At 45.0% G+C, this 12,886-nt stretch overlaps 1 long non-coding RNA gene across 2 annotated transcripts in view; it reads right to left on the bottom strand.

The window, feature by feature from the left end:
• LOC110741795 overlaps positions 1-12,886 on the bottom strand; it is a 171,555-nt gene that overhangs the window by 69,775 nt on the left and 88,894 nt on the right. For both annotated transcript variants that reach the window (XR_002518686.2, XR_002518685.2), the window contains one exon: positions 5,815-5,890. This is a non-coding gene — a long non-coding RNA (uncharacterized LOC110741795). The remainder of the gene's footprint in view (positions 1-5,814; positions 5,891-12,886) is intronic.

The raw sequence follows: 12,886 nt of genomic DNA, 5'->3' as shown, positions 1-12,886 counted from the left end.
TTCCAAAAACAACCTCACAAGCATCCTGATAAATAATATTTTGCCATCTATCTGAGTATGCCTTAACCCAGTCAAGTTGACATCTAAAATTAACCATCATGATGTCCTATATACCTTGGTTCTTGCACTTTTTTCTTTTCTTTATTGTCTCTCCTCTACTCACCACTTTCTCTCCTATAGCCCACCTAAAGTGAAATAAAGACTATCTGGAACATACAAGTTGGTAGGGGCAAGTAAGAGTGACTGTTGTTTCAAGAAGGGATTCAGCCTCCTAAACAGCCAACTAAGAACAGTTAGAACGTATAGACCAGAGTGGCCTTGGCTGACCTCCTTAGCCAGGACATCAGCATCCCCCTCTTCAGTGCTCCCATACCACTTTCACGTTGCTATTACAGCAGCTCAGACAGGGCATTGGAGGTGGCTGTTGACCAGCACCTCTGCTGGATGGCAAACCACTTAAGTAGAAACTGGGTTTTATTTCTCTTCTAGCACAGAACCCAACATGGCAAGCACTCTTAAGTTCTCACAAAAGAATTATGAACAGGAAGAAACTTTTATGGGTCAGGTTTCCCAGAAAGCAGACTCTGAGATTAAAACTGGCAGCAGGAATTTGTTGGAGGGAATCCACAAGTTCCCCTGACAGGAGTGGGAGAAGGAGGATTGGGCAAACAGAGTAGTTGAATTGCAATGCAGTGACTACAGGGAGCTCTGGAGGTGACAGGGCCCTTCAGAATTATCCTGCCTTCATACATCTTCATCCAGCAGTCTCTACACGGTGGACCAGTGTACTAATGCCCCTAGCAGCAGGGGGAAGGAGTGCTTCAGTGCTGGACAGGTGGTCTGGGGCACCATGACATCCATCACAGGAAACTTGATGGAATATCAGTATTTCAGAAATGGAAAGAAATGTACTAGCAGAAGAGCCATAGAACCCAAGTCAGGAGCCCTGTGCACTAGTCTACATGCGTTTTCTGATCTTGGACAAGTCACCGAGCTTCTCTAGCCTCTAGTTTCTTTTATACTGGTGGCACATTAAAATCTCCTGAGAAGTCTTTGGAAATTACTATCCCTGGTCCCCATCTCATACCAATTCAATCAGGGTCTCAAAGGGTGGGTGTCTAGGCATCAGTGTTTTTTAAAACTTCCTGGTGATTTTAATAAGCAGCCAAGTTGGAAAACCAATGGAAAAATATATGGGCCTTAGAGCCTCTCCTCAGTGATTTCTAATGTCCATAGTACTGGATTTCTAGTGTCTATGCTCTATAGCCAAGAGCTGGCTCCCCTACGAATAGAAGGACGTACATGACTTCTGGTTGCAGAAGCTTCCCCAAATTCACTCCTTGTTATGTCTCAATTGCATCCTCACAAATTTTGTATGTTGAAGTCCTCATCCCATTCAAGTACCTTGAAATGTGTCTGTATTTGGAGATAGGACCTTTAATTAAGTAGAAATGAAGTCACTAGGGTAGGCCCTAATCCAATGTGATGCGTGTCCTTACAAGAAGAGGACATCGTTATGTACAGAAGGATAACCATGTGAAGACACAGAGAGAAGATGGCCATCTACAAGCCAAGGAAGAAATCAACCTGCCAACTTCTTGACCTCCGACTTCCAGACTCCAGAATGGTGGAAAAACACATTTCTTTTGTTTAAACCACCCATTCTCTGGTATTTGTTACAGCAGCCATAGCAAACTAACAGAGTCCTCAACTCCAAACCCCTCTTCTTTTGCTCAATTTCTCTCCCCAGTTTACTCTTTCACTTCTCCCAGAGACCAAAGTTCATAAACACTCTCAAAGTCTCCCAGCTCAAATGCTGATATCACAGGACAGAGCTAAGGAAACTTTCACCCTTGTGAAAAATCAGTGAAAGCAACTGCAGAACTGTTCCCCTGGCGTTCTCTCACCTTTCCCTCCAGTCCATCAGTGAAGAAAGCTGATTAAAGTCCTTCCAGAACAGCCAGCCCATTGGGCCCATTCTCAGAAAACTCATTGAGGGATTTATGAGGAAAAGAGGGCAGTCACAAGAGAAGTTCTTTTCTGTGTGGAGTGGTGGTATTATTAAGAGTTGAGGAAAGCCAGCCTGCCCATAATAATCCTCCTACCAGCCTCTGGCCAGTTGCTGAAATTCAACCATCCAGGACATTCTTGTATTAGTCAAGGACTCTGTTAAAATGCCAATGCCAAAGAGACAGGAAAACAAAACCATTATATGCTGTTTATACTTTAGGCTCAATTTGCTATTGAAGTTGTGTCCTATGGGTTGGTTTGATTAATGGTTGTTAAGAGAGAATTAAGGCATTAGTCACTTCAAAGAAAAACCTGGACTTGTAGAAGCCTGTTGCCTGCAAAAGTTGCCTGCTTGACAGTATTGGCCACTGTTCCCTTTCTTATTTCACCATAAGTCCCCCAGCAAATAATCAGGGAGTATTCCCCAGCCTGCGTTTGCACTAAGCAATCTTAGACAAGCATTCCTAGGTTTCTCAGTTACACTCAAAAGGAGGCCAATCAATTTGTCCAAATAAGTATCATAAACACCAAGTGTTTTAAAAGCAAAGGAGAATGGGAGGAACTTCTAGTCAATTATCTTCCACCGTAAATAAATACTGGTTTCCAACCCATTCCCTCAATGACCTAAAAAGTCCTGTGGACACAACAATGTATTTCCTGGGGAGAGTTTCCCCCTAAGAACGCAATCTCCTAACCCATTCCTTTGCATAAACAGGAATGAAGTGTGAAAAACAAAAATGCTCTAAACAGGATTTGCAATTATTTTAGGTTCTTTCCTACAGGAAAAGAAAACATCATCCTGCTATAATTTTCTCTTTACTTCCCTCCCTCATTCTCTCCTCCTCTTCTACCCACTGTTTAATGAGCCCCAGAATTTTCCTCCAGAGAACTTTTCCCCATCATATAACACAACCTTGGAAATAAACACTGGTTCCAGTTGGATGGTGTGAAAAAACAGGGTGGGCCTAAAGAGAATGCATTCACTGTAAGGGAACAGAGCAAGTCTGTGCATTGGATAAGGCTGGATGGTTTCTGCTTTTTTCCATACCCTTATTCAGGCAGTTCCCATGTTTAAGAAAACATTCTGAGACTGATGTTCAGCCTTGCCCTAGAATTTAGCCAACACTGAGCTTAGAGAAGGAGTATTTCAGAAGTGTATTATAACACCCTGGGACTCAGCACTGTGTGCTTTAGTATGAACCAGACGCTGAGCCCTGGGAGCTCTCTTGCTTGATTCTGGCCATCGCCTTCTTGTCTTGCTCTCATGCATGAATCCCTGTCTCAATCATCAATCATCAATCAATCATCAATCATCAATCTATCCAGACCTTCCCTGCTCCAGACCCCAGTGGCCAGTCATGGAGATGGCCCTTGTGTTGACTAACCCCATGCTTGCCTGCTGAGTTTGCCTAAATCGGCTTCCTGCTGTGTTCCTCAGTTTCACGCTGCCCATTGTTAGGGCCATGCTCTGCAGAGAAGCAGTAGAAGGAAGTTGTTAAGGGCATGAACCCTCCAATCAGCTAGCCTGGGGTGAGGTCCCAGAACCATTTACCAGCTGTGTTACCTGGGAATGTCAATGCTTTACTCTGCCTTGGCTTCCTCATCTGTAAAAGAAAGATGAGTACCACTTGCCTCCCAGGTCGGCAGAGAGGAGGAAAGGAGCTAGCACATGCAGAGTGCTAAGAACGGTGCAAGATGCACAAATACGTGGGGACTGTGAGCTTCCTCACAGTGGTTTCCCCTTGGGCTGCTTGCTTGAACAGTCACACCCTCTGAACACTACATTTTTCATCTACTGGAGTGTGCTCCCCACAGTATCTGCTGTACACATATGGGCCCATCTAATTCCAGAGCCCACTAAGATACTATAAATTTAACAGCAAATAACAAAAATGAGCACTTACTACGTGCCAAGCACTATACTGGATATGGGGTATGCAATTAATAATTTATATTCTCTTACCTTTTTAAGGAGCTGGAGGTCTAATACATTTATAGAATGTCTCTAAAATCACAATGGAAATTAATAGGAAAAAGAATCTTTGCACCCCCGACATGTGACCAGTGCATACAGTTAGATTCCCCCGAAACTTGATGCTTTTGTTTTTCAGGACTGAGTTCTCTGGGTTGGATGGGGGTTGAGGGGGTGGGGAATCGAGTCAGCTATCTCAGCATCCCATGAAGACTGACATTCTCTGGATTGTGGGGCAAATGGATCTCCAGGGAAGAGATTCAGGGGAAGAGTCCTTTTGGTAGTTTTCCAGTTCTTAGATATAAAGCCCTTGCCACCACCAGGGGATTGTGTTTACCGTGGCTATTCAGGGAGGCACAACAGGGTTATAAAATTAGAAAGCAAATCAGGTTGATGATCCCCACCCCTTCTCTAATTCATTCCTTCACTGTCTCTATCACCCCAATCCTTAGGAATCCAATATGTTCCTATGCATTCATGCTTGTTTTCATCCTCCCTATTAGGAATGAAAGGTGTGCAGTAAGCATAGTTACTCTGTGGAGACAAATCGGAATGTGTTTCCTGTGCTGGGGCCTTAAGCCAGCACCAACTGAGGACGGCTCAGGGTCCCAGTGAGGAGTAGGGCCCATGCCAGCCTTCAGAGCCCACAGGCAGGGTGGGCACAGGCACTGGTTGCCTCGGCAGAGAAACTATAATATATGTGGAGGGATGAGGGGCTCAGGCTGCAGTATTTCAGTCAGCACACCCCTATAGGACTGCCTATTTAGTGCAGTAATCATGTTTCCCATAGAGCCCTGGGAGCCCCAAGGCAGAAGGTAGGGTAGTTCTAGAAGCCTTCCCAGAAAAAAACAATGCATAAATTAGACTTAAGGAGGGTCCCAAAGAGGGTGATGTTTAACCCAAATGATATAATGTTTAAGCCAAGCAAGAAAAATACCTCGGGCAGCCTTTCACAGAGCCAAGACAGAATGATGGGCAGAGGCACGGAGCAGGGAGACCTTGCTGGCAGCCCTAAGCTTTGCCCCAGATGCACTGCAAGGATATTTAAGATGGCTCTGCAAACAGGCTATGTAAACTGAATGAAAAATCAGAACCTGAGGCACAGGGTGCCCTTTAGGAAGCTGGTTTCCCAGGCCTCAGCCTCTAGGGATTTCCCTGGAGGACTGGCCAAGAGTTCCCTGTGTGATGCCAGAGACCTAAGTGGTCAGCATGTCCTTCCTGCCTTCCCCTCCTCCAACCTGCCCCTCAACCCCCAGGAGTTGCCGCCAGGTGGGTTCCTTTCCTGGGTCTACTTCCACGAGATGGGTTTTCAGGAGGCAACACAGAGGCCTGAAAGGCTGAGCACTTCAACTCTTCCTTGTCTTTTAACATCACGTTAAAACTTGCCTGTACCTGGGAAGCCTGTTTATGCAGCAGCAGCATCAAAAAGCCATTTCCCTACTTCCCTAATGCTTTTTCTGAAACACATAGTAGCTCACAGGAACTACAGCCAGAGCTCTTCCTCCTTCTGTCTGTGATCTTTGTGTGTTCATGGCTTCAGTGTCAACATCACAGAGACTAACAGAAACACAGGGTTCCTCCGGGTTCCTTGAGGCAGCCCCTCCCTATAACATACACACACACACACACACACACACACACACACACAGCCCACCGATGGTCTCTTAATGAGTCCTTCCTTCCTTTTCCTCGCCCTCCTTCCCTCCTCCCTTCTTCCCAGCACTATTATATGTGTGACTGTCACTCTCATCATGGTGTATGACAAGTATCCCTTCGCTTGCTGGGCTCCCCTACAGACAGCCACAAGCCCCAAGAGAGCCACATAAAGGTACCCGGTGTAGATGCTCGATCCGTGTAAATTGCTTGTTGCCTTCACTCACCCATCTTCTTCTCAAGGCGGTCTTCTTCCTGGAAAAATGCAATCCAGTTTCATCACTCCAGCCTCCTAAGACCTCACAGGTATTATTTAGAGAGTTTATCCCTTTCAAACCAATACAGATTATCCCCTTCACTATATTAGTTTGCTATGCCTCCCTCCCTTTTAGGGTCGTGTCCCCACATCTAGTGCAGAGCCAGCTCATGGTGAGAGTTCAGTATTTGTGGGATGAATGAATGAGTGATCGTGTCTTCCATGGCAAGTGGGCCCCAAGAAAGCAAGGGCACCATTTCACTTTGGTCTTGACCTGCCTTCAGTATTCCTTACATAATTCTACACATAAAGACACTCAACTACATTAGCTAATGGTACTTGCAAAACCATTTGGATGTGTTTCTTTTGAGGGATGCCTGCATTTTGTGCTCTCTACCTCTTCAGATCTCACCAATCCCTGTCCTAGCCCATTTCCCACCTAGACAGCACTGCCTGGGAGTCTAAGCAACACTGCCATCCTATTAAAGTCCTGGGCATTTGGGCTGTTTTCCTTGCACAGAGGATGGGCCCCCCAGTGCAGGTGTGCAGTCTCTACTGCCTCAGCTGACCCCCAGGAAAGAGGGTGTCCTGGGCTCATCATGAACTCTGAAACTCCTGGTTGACCTGACTTGAATCACAGCTGCAAATCACTTCCCACAGGCTTCTTCAAGGGGCCACTTCCAAAACCTGAGAGCTACGGCCCTTGGCCCTCAGTGACCACAGACCCTCCCTCAACAAGGAACCAAAGGCGACTGAAGAAGTCATTGCTGTGCAGCTGAACTCCTCTTTATGCTGGAATTCTGTTTGGATTTCTGTCTATAAAAGGGAGTGCCCTTCTGAAGGCAGTATAAGTTGGTTTGATTTAGAGAACTCTTCACTTGCTGGGCTCCTCTATAGATGACCACAAGCCCTGAGAGAGGCGCACACAAAGCTACCCAGTGTAGATGCTCGATCCATGTCAATTGCTTGTTGCCTTCTCTCACCCACCTTCTTCTCAAGGAGGTCTTCTTCCTGGAAAAATGCAATCCAGTTTCATCACTCCAGCCTCCTAAGTGGGTTTTCTAAATCAAACCAACCTATACTGCCTTCAGAAGGGCGCTCTCTATTATAGACAGAAATCCAAATTCCTGGTCACACTCAAGGTTTTGTGTGTCACTAAAGCCTGATGGCCCTTCACTCCCCCACCCCCACCTCCCATCTCTTCCCCAGATGCCTCCACCCTCTTACTGGCTCAGCTCTCTTCTGGGGACAAAACATGCCCTCAATGGTCATGTGCTCTTCCGGTTCTGTGCTCGGCAAATTCTTACTCACTCTCAAACCTCCCAAACCCCTGAAATCTCCCTCCATTCCCCCAGCAGAGTTTGTCTCTATCTGCCCTGTTGTAAAACTACACCCTATGCCACATTTTCCCATACGATCATTCACGCAGGTGCGGAAAATAAATGGACTCTGCCTAAAGTAATCCTGCAGGGAATTGACAAGGAAACCACCTCTCTCTCTGACATAAACCCACATCGCTCAGGGCTGGCAATGCTGAAGACTGCCCACAAGGGACAGGGAGAAGCTGAACCTTGACCACCTGCACCTGCCGCTGAGCCAGGCTATCCTGGGGAGACTCTCGCTCACTACCACATTCACAGCCAGGCTGGGCACATACACATCTTACCTGCATTCTGCCCAAACTGGAACATAACCAGACTCAGGGTAAAATAAGCAAAATAAGCTAAGAGGTTGAGCACCACTGGGATAGCCTGACAAAACAGGATGCTGGTGTGAGGCAACAGAGCCCACCACATGGGGCCGAATTCAAGTTCACTGGGACCCTCACAAGCTCCACGGCCAAGGGAGCAAGGCAAGAGAGGCCCAGCCCACTCGAAGTTCCCCTTTCCTGCAGAGAATCCACTTCTCTGCAGTCAACACTGGAAATTATGGCGCCCTACAAAGGGCATCCAGGTGTGTCCTTGCCTGATGACCTCAAGAAACCAACATGTATAATCCAATAATCAATAAGCCCGACGTTTATCTAAGGGGAAGACACCTTCACTGAGGCAGGTGGAGGGAGGGAAATCATGTTTTAATCTTTTTAAATTCAACACATTTTAGTAAAGGAAATGTTGCTTTTCTCCCACTAATCCACCAGTAGAGATGTCTGCTAAATCCAAATTGCATGGGGACAAGCTCTATCATGTGAATTTGGGTTCGAGGAAGGAAAGCTGGGGGATCTGGGTAGGAAACTGCCCACCACGAGGTGACAAAGCCAACAGAATACATGAGTTAGTCTGATTAACTGAGGTGGGCTGGTATGCTGACAGCCTGGGCCCAGTGAGCCTCCCCATCCCTTCCAAGCAGCATCTGTGCTTGAGTAGGAGCATCTAGAGGGCGTCACCCGCCTGATGATGATGGGATTGGGTATGAAGAGCAGAGGGCAGGACTGACTGGTCTGGAGCACAGGCCTGCTGAGCTGCTGTGCACAGCCTCTTCCATGGCTGGGACACGCAAGGTCAGCTCTAGGGCCAAGAGGGAGACTCAGGGGAAGCCCCACAGAAAGGGCCACTTCTTCTTTCTCCTCCCATTATATAGCATACGACATGCAGTTAAAATGAGCATATCAAGGGCAGCTTGAGCAACACAACTGAGAGTCTAAACATCAACTGAGACAAGAAAGGGCATCCCAGATGGGGAGAATGGCCTGAATAAAGGCTTAAATAGGGGAATGACTACATTCTGTTCTGAGCAGAGAGAAGAAAGCAGCTGATTTGGAGAAAAGATCTATTAAGAAAAAGAAGATTGAATTTTTTCCTTGTACCTTTTTAAAAAGAAATTAAATAGAATTTACTGATCTCCCACAAAGACGACCAGTCCTTCCCTTAAGGAGCTTAACGTCTATTAGTGGGAAGAAGATAATAAACACACATAATCAGGGCAGAACATTAAAAAAAAAAACAACCACAGGACATGAGGGCGGGCATGGAAGGCATGGTTTCAGGGGAAAATAGTTCTAAGGAAGGTCAGAAAATGCCAGCATTTAAGAGGGTCTTGATGTCAGGATCATATAAAAACACTTTTCCAGGACTCAAGAATGCTGCCCCAGGGAATAGCTTCTCTGTGTTTGGCCCCCAAACCCCGATGGGCTGTGGAGGAAGCAGGAAAACCGTTTTCAGGTAAGATATGCCCAGAGTAGTTGCTTCAGTGATTCTGCAGGTGGGGACTCATATCTCTCCTGTCTCTGTGATTTATAGTAAATGCCGAGGGTGCCTGGAGCCACCGCTCTGCATTCTAAGTGTGTGTTTCACACACTTCTTTGGGGAAAGATGCAACAATTGGGCCAGGCTTCCAGCCCATACAGGTGAGTGGGTGGGGGGCTGTGTGATGGGCAGAGTAATCGCAGAAAGAGCTTTTCCCCTCAGCTGGCCGGCTTTTCCCTTCATCCTCCTCCTTTTGTTGACCCTTGGAACACCCCCACCCCATACTTAGCCTCCCCAGTCAGGGGCCCAGCAGAAATGGGTAATGAAGGAGAGCTTGTGCTCGCAGCCTGCTGGCCCCCTGCTGCTGTAAAGAGAGAGGAGCCAAGCCTGGACCGGTGTTCTACTCAGTGAAGTGCAAGACCTGTCTGGGTTGGATGCCCCCAAAGAAGTTTTCATAGCCTAGAGTTAGCAGTGCCCAAAGCTGATACATTTGAGTGGTGGTGCTGAGACTGTGGGATTCTTTGTCCTTTTCAGAGGTCAGCTGCCTGCTTTGGAGCTTGTCTCCCCGGTCTTCAGAGATGCTCAGTAATTTCAGTTCCTACATGAGAGAGGCTCTTCTCTACTTGGTCCAAATTCTTCCTCTCATTGTGATCAGTCAATGTTCAACCTGCAGGGAACTCCAGAGGAGGCACTTGGGTACACACAGACCTGGGTCATCTCAGTGGTGGATGTCATTTCAGGTGACCGCTCTATGTTGACCTTTGGGACCTTGAGGCAAATGACTGCATCTCTCTGTTTGTTTCCTCATCTGGAAGATGGATGTGAGCGTGCCAAACTTTTCGGATAGTGTGAGTGACTGAGATCACGCACGTAAAGCTCTTAGCTCAATGACTAGTGCATAAAATTAGATCTTACTTTACATCATTTACTAAAATAAGGCCCAGATGGATGAAAGACTTAATACTTTTTAAAAATAGAAGAGAATATTGAAAACTGCGTTTATGATGTTGAAGATAAGGAGAGTCTTCTTATAAATAGGATAAAAAAAGCAAAAGTCATCAAGGAACAGGGTAATATAAATGGGCTAAATCAAAATTGAGCACATACATAGGACAAAAAAACAAACAATGGATGGAAGAAATTAATGTCACCAAATATAACACAGATTACTGTCCAAATTATATATTTTTAAAACTCCAAAAAAAAAAGTGAGAAAAAGGAAATTAACTCAATAAAACAACAGGCAGCAAACCAAACAGGTCATTCGCAAAACAAAAAATACCAGTAGGCAATAAATATATAGAGGCTCAACTTTATTAGGATTAAGGAATAAGGAAAATTCAAATTAAAACATCAATAAAATTGCATATTCTTTGACACTGCTTAGATTGGCAAAATTAAATTTGGTAGTATAAATGGATGGTGAAGCTGTGTTGTACAAGAACTTTAAAAAATAAGCAAAATGACAATCCTTGAGGAATCTTTAAGATATATTCATATATTAAGACATCTACAAGGATATTTATGGCAGCACTGGTGAAATTTTAAACAATGACTAAATTAAATGTGGTATCCTTATAATATAGACTAGCATAAATCTGTTAAAATGAATATAGCATATCTCTATGTTCTAAAATAAAATAATCTCTAAGATACAATGTTAAGTAAAAAATGCATACATGTGTGATATCATTTATAATAGACATATATTGTATGATTTTTACAAGTACATATATGTACATATATATGTCTTTTTAAAAACCATAGAAAGCTGCATACCAAACTGAAAACGGATAACTGCTAGGGAGCTTGGCAACGGGGGTAGTCAAATGATATTTAGTTTCCACTGTAATGTTTTAATTTTTTACAAGGAGAATGTATTCATGAATTCCTTATGTAATTAAAATTAATTTTTAATTGACCAAATAAAATACAATAAAACCTATACCTCATTATAAACTTCAAATTCTGATCTAAGGGATGCATAATAATAACCACTAATGTTAATTGAGAGATTATCAAATGTCAGACAGACCCTGTTCTAAGTGGTTTCTATGTATGTTTTCCATGTTGCTATGTTTCTATATTTCCTGTGTTACATCCTCAGGACAACACTATGAGAAGGGCTTGTTCTCAATCTTCCTGTATGGATCGGGATGCTGAAGCAATAGAGAAATGAAGTTACTGGCGAAAGTCACCACCTGCAAGGAGTTGTAGAGCCAGAATTTGAGCACAGGTAGGCAGACTGGTCAGAGGAGCCTACTTTGCATTGTCCCTTAGCTCCTTCTGGGCCCATAGCAGAACATATGAGGTAGCAGTCTCCTCGCCCAGGGAATGCACAGCCCTCCCAGCTCCAGACCCTGTACTTCCCAAAGAAGATTCAGTCTGCCTTCCCATGGCCTAGGCTCCCTATCTCTGCGGGTATGGGAGGATGGCTTGCTAAGGGTTCTGTAGAAGGTGGCAGGAGTGGGTCTTGAAAAGTAAGAAAAACTGGAGAGCCCCTCACAGGCAAGTGAGACAACAGTGAAAAATAGGCCAGAAGGCCTTGAGTCTAACAGTTCTCAGCAGTGAAGAGAGGCTGAATCGGGGAGGCTCCCAGCAGCCTGGCCCCTGCAGTCTGAGAAACCAGATTTTCACCTCCAGCTCTTGCTGGAGTGAGAGACCACACCATATTTAATCCTTCTAAATTGGACATGAATTATTCAAAGACATTTAAAAAGAAGAAGGAGAAAACCTCTCTCCTGGTAAATGTGACTCTTATGGACACTAATATCATATGATTAACAAGGGGCAAAATGAGGCATTTGGCACAGGGCAATAGCAATAAGTGAAACATTTCCACTGAGACAGATCCTGCCTGACTCAGCCTCAGGGCACCAAGAACCAGGCACCTCTCTGGATTGTTGCCCATCTGACAGCCAGAGATGGTTCCCAAATGAAGTTTGCTCATGGACATCTTCTACCAGGGACAAACCTTTGTATGGGTGAGCAGAAGCCAGCAGCATACATATGATTTAAAAGTCATCATGATGTACTGCTGGTCTCAACTATGCCTCCACAATCAAAGCCTCCATGATTGGAATTCCCCCGTAGGCACCACAAGGGTTGAGGCCATTGTCTCAAGAAGCCCCATAAAAGGGTACTCACTTAGGACACCAAAGAAAAGGGTTGTCCTGGGCCATTCCTTAAGGAAGTTCCCAGACTCACAGTTTTTAGAAATCCTGCATCAGAATACTAATGGGTAGCACCTACTGAGTGTCTGCTAAGTGCCATGTCTTTTAGCCATTTTACCTAACTTAATCTTCACTGTAATATAAGACAACCGGTAATGTTACCCCCATCTCACAAATGAAGAAACCAAGGCCCAAGGAGGTTAGATAACTTGCCCAAGATCGTGTAATTAATTTGTAGGTGCCAGAGGAGGGATTTGAACCCAGGGAGCCTAGTGCCAAAGCCCACTCTGTTCTGATTAATACAGGATAGCATTAAAGTGGAAACTCTAGGGCAGGACCAAGGAGTCTGCCTTTGAATAAGCTACATAGGTGACTCTTATGCATTCAAAGTTTAGAAAATCAGAATATTGTGTGCCCTAAAAAAACCAGCTGCTTCTTTGGAACTAACTCTGTTATTTAGCTTATCTCACTATGTAGACTTTGCACTCCTTGGAGAAGCAATGTTTTCATTCTTAACACTTGCCCCCCAACCCTCCAGCCTCCTTAGCACAGTTCCAGAGTGTGGAACTCAGGCAATACTTATTAGTCCAGGGAGAAAGCTCTGGACACAAAGTCTGAAAATCAAAACTTGTATTCC

The sequence above is a fragment of the Papio anubis genome, chromosome 19 (genome assembly GCF_008728515.1).
Source record: "Papio anubis isolate 15944 chromosome 19, Panubis1.0, whole genome shotgun sequence".
Classification (NCBI taxonomy): domain Eukaryota; kingdom Metazoa; phylum Chordata; class Mammalia; order Primates; family Cercopithecidae; genus Papio; species Papio anubis.
The sequence above is the reverse complement of the archived record's forward strand: the minus strand, read 5'-3'. Positions and strand labels throughout refer to the sequence as shown.